The sequence below is a fragment of the Vombatus ursinus genome, unplaced genomic scaffold, assembly GCF_900497805.2.
Source record: "Vombatus ursinus unplaced genomic scaffold, bare-nosed wombat genome assembly UNPS02014832.1, whole genome shotgun sequence".
Taxonomy (NCBI): Eukaryota; Metazoa; Chordata; class Mammalia; order Diprotodontia; family Vombatidae; genus Vombatus; species Vombatus ursinus.
In genome coordinates, this window is record NW_020954610.1 from 43,316,330 (window position 1) to 43,324,144 (window position 7,815).

The window sequence follows — 7,815 nt, forward strand, 5'->3', positions numbered from 1 at the left end:
TTACAGATGAAGAAACTGAGGCAAACATGGTTAAGTGACTTGCCCAGAGTCACATAGCTGGTAAGTATCTGAGGTCAGATTTGAACTCAGGAAGGTAAGTCTTCCTTACACCAGGCCTGTTCCACTGTTCCAACCTAGCTGCTCACAGAACATAGATTAACATAAAGTTAATAGAGTAACAGCTGAAAAGGAACTTAAGACATATAACCCTGCCTCTTCTTTTATAGATGAGGAAACTGGGGCCTAGAAAGGTGAAGTTGATTGCTGAAGGTCACACAGTGCCAGACCCAGAAGTTTTGCTCCAATTCTTTGACTCCAAATCCACTGCTTTTCATCATGTACCTCACTGCTTCTGTGAGTTGAGAACATCAGTATTGTCTCTTCTTCCTGCCATCTACCATTTGTAGTTAGTCATAGACATCAACTTGGAAGCTTAAGGATGGCCCATTGTAACATAGAGTAATGAAACAGCCAAAACAGAACGAGAAGCTTCTCAGCTGGGTAGACTACTGGACTGACTTTCTGAGTGATGAGAAAGGAACTGATCCCCTGATTTCCATCAGTTTGGGCAAGTCTATAATGATATAGATGTGGAATGATAGCTAGACTTGTTTTGATGGGCCCTGGGAATTGAATCAGCCCAGGATGGTCAGTAGCCTCTAACTCAACACAATGGAGACCACAAGGCAAAAGGCAAAGAAACTCAAGAACTGGGTGGAAACTATAATCTTCATGAAAGACTATATTCTTGGTAGGAAAATATCCTGAATTTTAAAAGAATTCCAAAGTAGACAGCAGGGCAGCCCAGTCTGATGGATAAATAGAGCACTCAAACTGAACCTTGTAGATACTGTTTCTGGATTCAATTTGCATTTTCTTTCTGCCTATCAGACTGAAATGATACACCATGGAAAATTAAAATATGACCCAAATAGAGCATCTGAGAACTTTGAATTAAACTGAAGGTCCTTATAGGAGATGATGCAAAGGACAAGGCTGGGAAGATAAAGAACTTCCTTCAGGCACAAGTTAATGACCTTTGTCACCATGGAAAGGCAAAGGAGGAAGTAAGTCATCTGGATCAAGTTGTCTACCACCACAAAGATGAAATCATATGGTGGTATGGGAACAAGTATGTGATGAAATTGATTATTAGCACCATCCAGGGCCTGAGAAGGGTTGCAAGGGATAGCATCCAGGTCCAATGGATCTTTGGACCTTACGTATCCACTAAAGTCATAGTAGACAGAAGACAGGGCTTGAAGGCAAGGGAAATCTGGGCTCTTAATCTGCCTCAGAGATTTACTAGCTCCTGCTTAGTTACTTACAAGTTATTTAATCTCTCTGGGATTCACTTTCCTCAGAAGTAAAATAAAGGGTTGGACTCAATGACTTTCAATGTCTGTGACTTTCAAGACTTCTTCCAGTGTTAATCTATGATTTTATAAGTCATGTCATAGATAGAACAACCAGGAGTCCCAGAAAACTATGTGTAAAGCTCTTGAACAGTTCCATGTGGTTCATCACTGGGCTGATGTGTAAAGGTAAATCACTGCCCCTCCAGCCTTCCCAATAGGCATGAATAGACATGAGTAGAGATGCTGGAAACCATTTTAGATTGATTCTCCCTGGAGGTATGGGGCAGGGAGACTCAGACATTGTGCCCACTTACAGAACAGAGTAAAGATTAACTAGTTCTAATAACTTTGACAGAAGTCTAGTAGTTGCAAAGTTTACAGTCTGTTGAAGGGCCTATTGGGAAGATTGAGCCAACGGGTGTGGTGATTCAGGTTTTCTCAACAGTGCATCTGCCCAGAGATGTTAATGTCTAGGAGCATAGGTAATAACCTATTTAAAGTTGAATAATCCCCAGAAGATATGGCATTGACTGAGTTGCTGGGTGTTCTGGAGGGAAAAATCCTGGGGTGCATTGCTAAGGCTGTAATCAGTGAAGAATTTAGCACTGGGGACAGCATGAGTTACTGAAATCAAAAGTAACTAGATGGCTTAGCACTGACACAGGAAAAAGCTATGGTAACTAGACAGGCAAGCTATTTAGTAAACCATTCTAGCAGCATTCAGAGCAGCATCAGCAGGGAATTTAAGGGGGTGGGTAGGTGGTTACTGGTGCTGGTAGATTTAATGAGCCTGGCCAACTTATATGCCTTTAGGCAATTTGGATTGTTCACAGAGCAAGATTAAGGCTCAGTTGATCCTATGGGGATGAGAAGGGTGACACTGCATTAAATGGGGGAGAGAGAGGAATGGAGAGGAGGGAGAAAGAAGGGGAGGGAGAGAAGAAGAGAAAGAATAAAAGAAGAGAGGGAAAGAGAGAGAAGGAGTTAGAGGGGAAGAAAGGAAAGAAGGAAGGAGGAAGAGGGAGAGACAGAGAGAGACAAAGAGAGGGAGAAGGTGGAGAAAAGGAGAAAGAGTCAGACAGAGTGACAGAGAGACTGGGGCTGCCCTAGTGTAGCAAGGGATCAGTATTCTGTTGTTGTTTGTTCAGTCATTTCAGTCATGCCTGACTCTGTGACCCCATTTGGGGTTTTCTTGACAAAGATATTGGAGTAGTTGCTATTTCCTTCTCCAGGTCATTTTACAGATGAGGAAACTGAAGCAAACAAAGTTAAGTGACTCGCTCAGGGTCACACAGCTAGCACATGTCTGAGGACAAATTTGAATCAAGGTCTTCCTGACTCCAGGCCCAGAGCTCTGTCCACTGTGCCACCTAGCTGTATTTATGCTGGTTGATTTGTGTGCGCCTTAGATACTTTGGATTATTTATAGAGCATGAGCTTCTGTGGTATGAGAAAGGTGCTCTTACATTATCTGAGCTTCCCTGACATCAGTGTGTCTCTTCCCTGGTTTATTAACTACAGTAAGCAGATGGAAGAATACTGCCCTTTTTCTTAATGTCTGTCTTAGAGTAGTAGCCACAAGACAGATCCAATCATATTCTGCCCTCCCATTCCCGTTCAATAAAATCCAGTGGCTCCTTATTACCTCTAGGATCAAATACAAAATGCTCTGTTTGGCCTTCAAAGCCCTTCATGACCTAGCTCCCTCCTATCGTTCCAGTTTTCTCACACCTATATTCCCTGATACTTGCTCTGATCCAGTGACACTGGCCTCTTGGCTCTTCCACAAACAGGACACTGTATCTCTTGGCTCCTGGAATTTTCTCTGGTTCCTCTATGCCTGGAAAGCTCTACCTCCTCTCCTCTGACTACTGACCTCCCTGGTTTCCTCTAAGTCCCAACTAAAATTCCATGAAAAGGCTTCTCCAATCCCTCTTTTTTTTTTTTTTTTTAGTGAGGCATTTGGGGTTAAGTGACTTGCCCAAGGTCACACAGCTAGTATGCGTCAAGTGTTGGGTCTGAGGCCGGATTTGAACTCAGGTCCTCCTGACTTCAGGGCCGGTGCTCTATCTACTGAGCCACCTAGCTGCCCCCAATCCCTCTTAATTCTAGCACCTTCCCACTGTTAATTATTTTCTACTTATCCTGTACATACCTTGCTTTGTTAATATCTGTTTGCATGTCATTTTCCCCATTAGATTTTAAGCTCCTTGAGGGCAGGGTCTATCTTTTGCCTCTTTTTGTATCCCCAGGGCTTAGTACTGTGTCTGGCATAAAATGCTTAATAAACATTGATTGATTGATTGGAGTTGTGATACAACATCTCCAAAGTCCCTCCCAAGACTAAAATTTTGTGACTCGTAATCATAGTTCCTTATGCAACAATGACAAAAAGAAAGGGGTTAGTCTGAAATCACATTATAAGGCAGGTGATGCAACACCAATTTAACTGTATTGATAAGGTAGAGCTTGCTTCCTTCATGAGACAGTGAGCTCCTGGAGACCAGGGGCTGTGTTTGTATCTTTTTTTGTATCCCCTAGGATATAACAATGCCTGGCACATAGTCAGTGTTTAATAAACGCTCAATGACTTGACTATTTAGGGTGCTAAATTTGATGGACAGATGTACAGAATTTCCTTGTAATGATGGGTTCCTTGAAGGTATTTTAAGAATGTGGTAACCCATAATAATAATATTTAGATAAAGAAAAGATTTTTTTTGTTTTTGTTTTTGTTTTTTTTTTGAGAGGCAATGGGGTTAAGTGACCTGCCAGGGTCACACAGCTAGTAAGTATATTTATGTTTAAAACTTGAGATGCAGGGTGGAATCATGGTTAGGCAAATCACTCTCCATCATCTGGGCATATTTTTAACACCCTAAGATGCAGAGCAAGTGCTGGCCTGCATTGACAGAGAGAATTTCCTCAAACAGAAGGTCCCCTATGTCAACAAAATCACCAGCCTGGTAATAGCTTCTATTCTATTCTATCCTGAGACTTTTGGAACACTATACGTAAAATAATTTTCATTTTTAGATAAATACTTCTCCAAAATTTCAATCTCTCTTTTCAGTGAGTGAAGTCACAGAATGGGTAATGCCACAATATTATTAAATAAGAAACTTGCCATCACCATAGCCAGGTAGAAAACAACAACAACTTCAGCATGAGGGAGAATCAAGCTATTTGAAAATAATACAGAGGAGAGATTGAGTGTTGGGCTTGTAATCATCACCAGGGAATGCTCTGATACTTATGGGCTTCAGTGACCCCGGGCAGGTCACACACCTGGAGCCTGAGGAAAACGGGAACAATATGCAGAGTAGTGAAAATATAGACAGCTGGCCTTCGAGTCAGGAAGACCTGCGTTCAAATCCCACCTGTGACACTTATTAGCTATGTTACCATGTAGAAGTGACTTACCCTTTCGGGGCCCCAGGCAGCTCACTAAGACTGAAAGTTAGAGAGGAGTCACTGATCTTTATCTGCAAAGGGAATTTCCAGACCAGACTTCATTTGCACAGAGGAGAAAGGGAAGGGGGGTGAGGGAGGGGGTGGGAGTGGAGGGAATCAGACCAGGCCAAAAAAAATTAAAGCAAGATAATAATGTCAGTAGTATTTAGTGCACAGGGTTGTTGTGAGGCTCAGATGAGACAATGTTTGCATTTCACTTTTCGAACTTTAAAGTACATTATAAAGTAATTAGGTGCAAGAATCCCCCTCCCTTCTCCCGCTTTCCCTCTCCCACCTCTCCACTATTATCTCTTACCACAGATGTCTAATCAGTAGAAAAAAAAAAAAAAACTGGAAAAAAAACCCAGAAAAACTCCAGAAACCTATATTTTAAAATATAGGCCTGAAAAAAATGGTGACCTGTTTAGCCTCTGGTTTTCCCACCATTCGTAAGAATTACATGCCCTGGGACATCTCTTACCTTTGGTGTCCCTCTTAACTCATTTATTTTTCCTGCAGAATTCTTTCCTGGTTGGGCTGAGATCACATTACTCTGGTCAGGCTGAAGCATGACACAAAGGAATATTCATGTGCTTTTGAGATTACATTCCAGGGACCCCGTCAGATTTTTTTTTCCTTTGCCTTTCCCTGGTCCTTTCTACCAAGGACAATGAGGTGCAGATCAAGGATCTATTTTGGTAATATCTAGCTTAGTCAAGCTTCATGGCCCCCGATGGGGAAAGATTAACTTGTTTAGAAGGAAATGAGGAGAGAAACAGAGAAGGAGGGAGGGGTAAACAGGAGGAGGTGGGGAGAAAGAGAAGGCCGAAGAAGGGAGAGAGAGAAAGGGGGAGGCAGGAAGAAAGGGAGGGAGAAAAAGAAATAAAGAGGGAGGAAGGGAGAGAAAAAGAAAGAGAGAGATCAGGGAAAAAGAGAAAGGGAAAGAGAAATGAGTAAAAAGGAGAGGGAGTGAAGCAAGAAGACTAGAGAACAAAATAGAAAGAGGGAAAGGAGGACAGGTACATATTGGAATTTACATCATTAACCTTATTTTTAATGAAAGTTGTCCATCCAGGAAAAAGACAAGATGAAAACCCAAGATCAATGGGCTATTTTTTTAAATTAAACTAATCAATCATTTAAAATACTAGACTAGTTTCAGCTGACTAATTATCCAGACCTAAAAGGAAGGGAAAATATATTATAGTATTAAGCAGCAGATCACTGTGATTTTGTAAACAAGAAAAGAATTCATCCTCTAATGTTGGAAAAGAAAGGACAAACTGACAGCCTTTTATTTACTGATGCTCTTCCTTTAAATGAACCAATGAAATCTCTGTAATATGAATATTTTTCTTTACTCAAATATAAAATTACCAATTTTATGAAATAATATTCCAAAGTTTCTTTTAGTTATTTAAAATATATTTATGAATCATAAAAATCAAATTGATTTTCATGCCTATACGCAAGTATTTATAATTAAAGCTCTTTTGTATATCCACAATATATACAGGGGAACAGTATAGTTCAGAGCATTGGATTGTAAAGGACCCCAAGATAATGTCCTAGGAGGATGTTAGATTGAAGAAACTGGAAGTATTTAGCTTGGAGAAAAGAAAAGTTAGGGGAATGTGATAACTGTGTTCAAATATTTGAAGGCCTTTGATGTGTAAGAAGCCTGAATTGCTTGCCCCAGACGACAGAATTGGGAGCAATGAATACAAGTCTGAAAGAGACAGATTTACTCCTGATATAAGGAAAAACTTCTGACCAATCAGGGCTGGCCAAATTTGATATGGGCAACCCTAGTAGGCAGAGGATTCCCTCTCCCTGGAGGTCTTCAAGGAAGAAGGGGAAGGTCATGGGAAGGATTTTTATTACAGATATTCAAATTCGTGCTATTTGAAGTTTCAATTATATAAAATATAGCTGATTCTAGCCCAAAGGAAGTATGTAATGCTAATTCAAATAATGTGACTGGTTCAAGAGAGTCACCATTTGTACTAATTGGAATCTAACAATTAGGGCACTGACTATATGACCTTTGCAGTCCTTTGCAACTCCGTTGTTCTCTGGCAGGGAGTCAAATTCTATCAGGTCTGCCACTGACTCACTGTATGACCTTGGGGACATCATCTAACCTCTCTGTGTTTTCATTTCTTTATCTGTAAAATGAGTGGCCCTTCTACTTCTAACATTCTGTGACTTTCTATATTCAATTTTTTAATGCTAATTAGACTTTGGTGGTTAAATGCAATTAATTTTTTTGTGTGTGTGCTTCACAATACGTTCAGGCTTTGATATTCTTCATTATGACACAGAGCCAGTAATGTCATTGCTTAAGAGACAAATGTATTATCAACTTTATTCTGAAGAGAACGAGTAGAGATTATATTTTCGTGGGGCTTGGGAGATGGGGGGAAAAGTAAGTTTTATATTCAAAAGTGAAATAATACTTATGAAAAACTCAAAATGATTTTTGAAATGTTCATTGAAGTCAGATAATTATACAAGTAGAGCTAAGGCTTAGTATTCAGACACATTTTATATTTGTGATGTGTATGTCATTAAGTGAATAAGGTTTCATTAAATTTATATGGAGATAGGTGGGGAAAGAAAGAGAAAAATGCTAATTTGAGTAGTAGTGCAAAATCTTTTAAAAATATTATTGAATGCACTTGCTGTACAACTCACAAGAAGCAAAGAAATATGTAAACCTCTTAATGATTAGCAGAGAACTGAAACCAGGGCTGGAAAAAGCTCAGGCTTTGCTCCAGATCTCTGAAATGTAGTGCTTGCAGCCCTTTTACAGTATAGAAATCACTGAGCATATCTAAGACATTGCCAAAGGCCTCATGATGGAAAATGCTATGCACATCCAAAGAAAGAACTATGGAGTTTGAATGCAGATCGAAGCATACTATTTGCTTTTTTTTTTTTTTACTTCTGTTGAGTTTTGTTTCCTCTTTCTGGTGGTTCCTCCTATTGGTTCTAATTATTA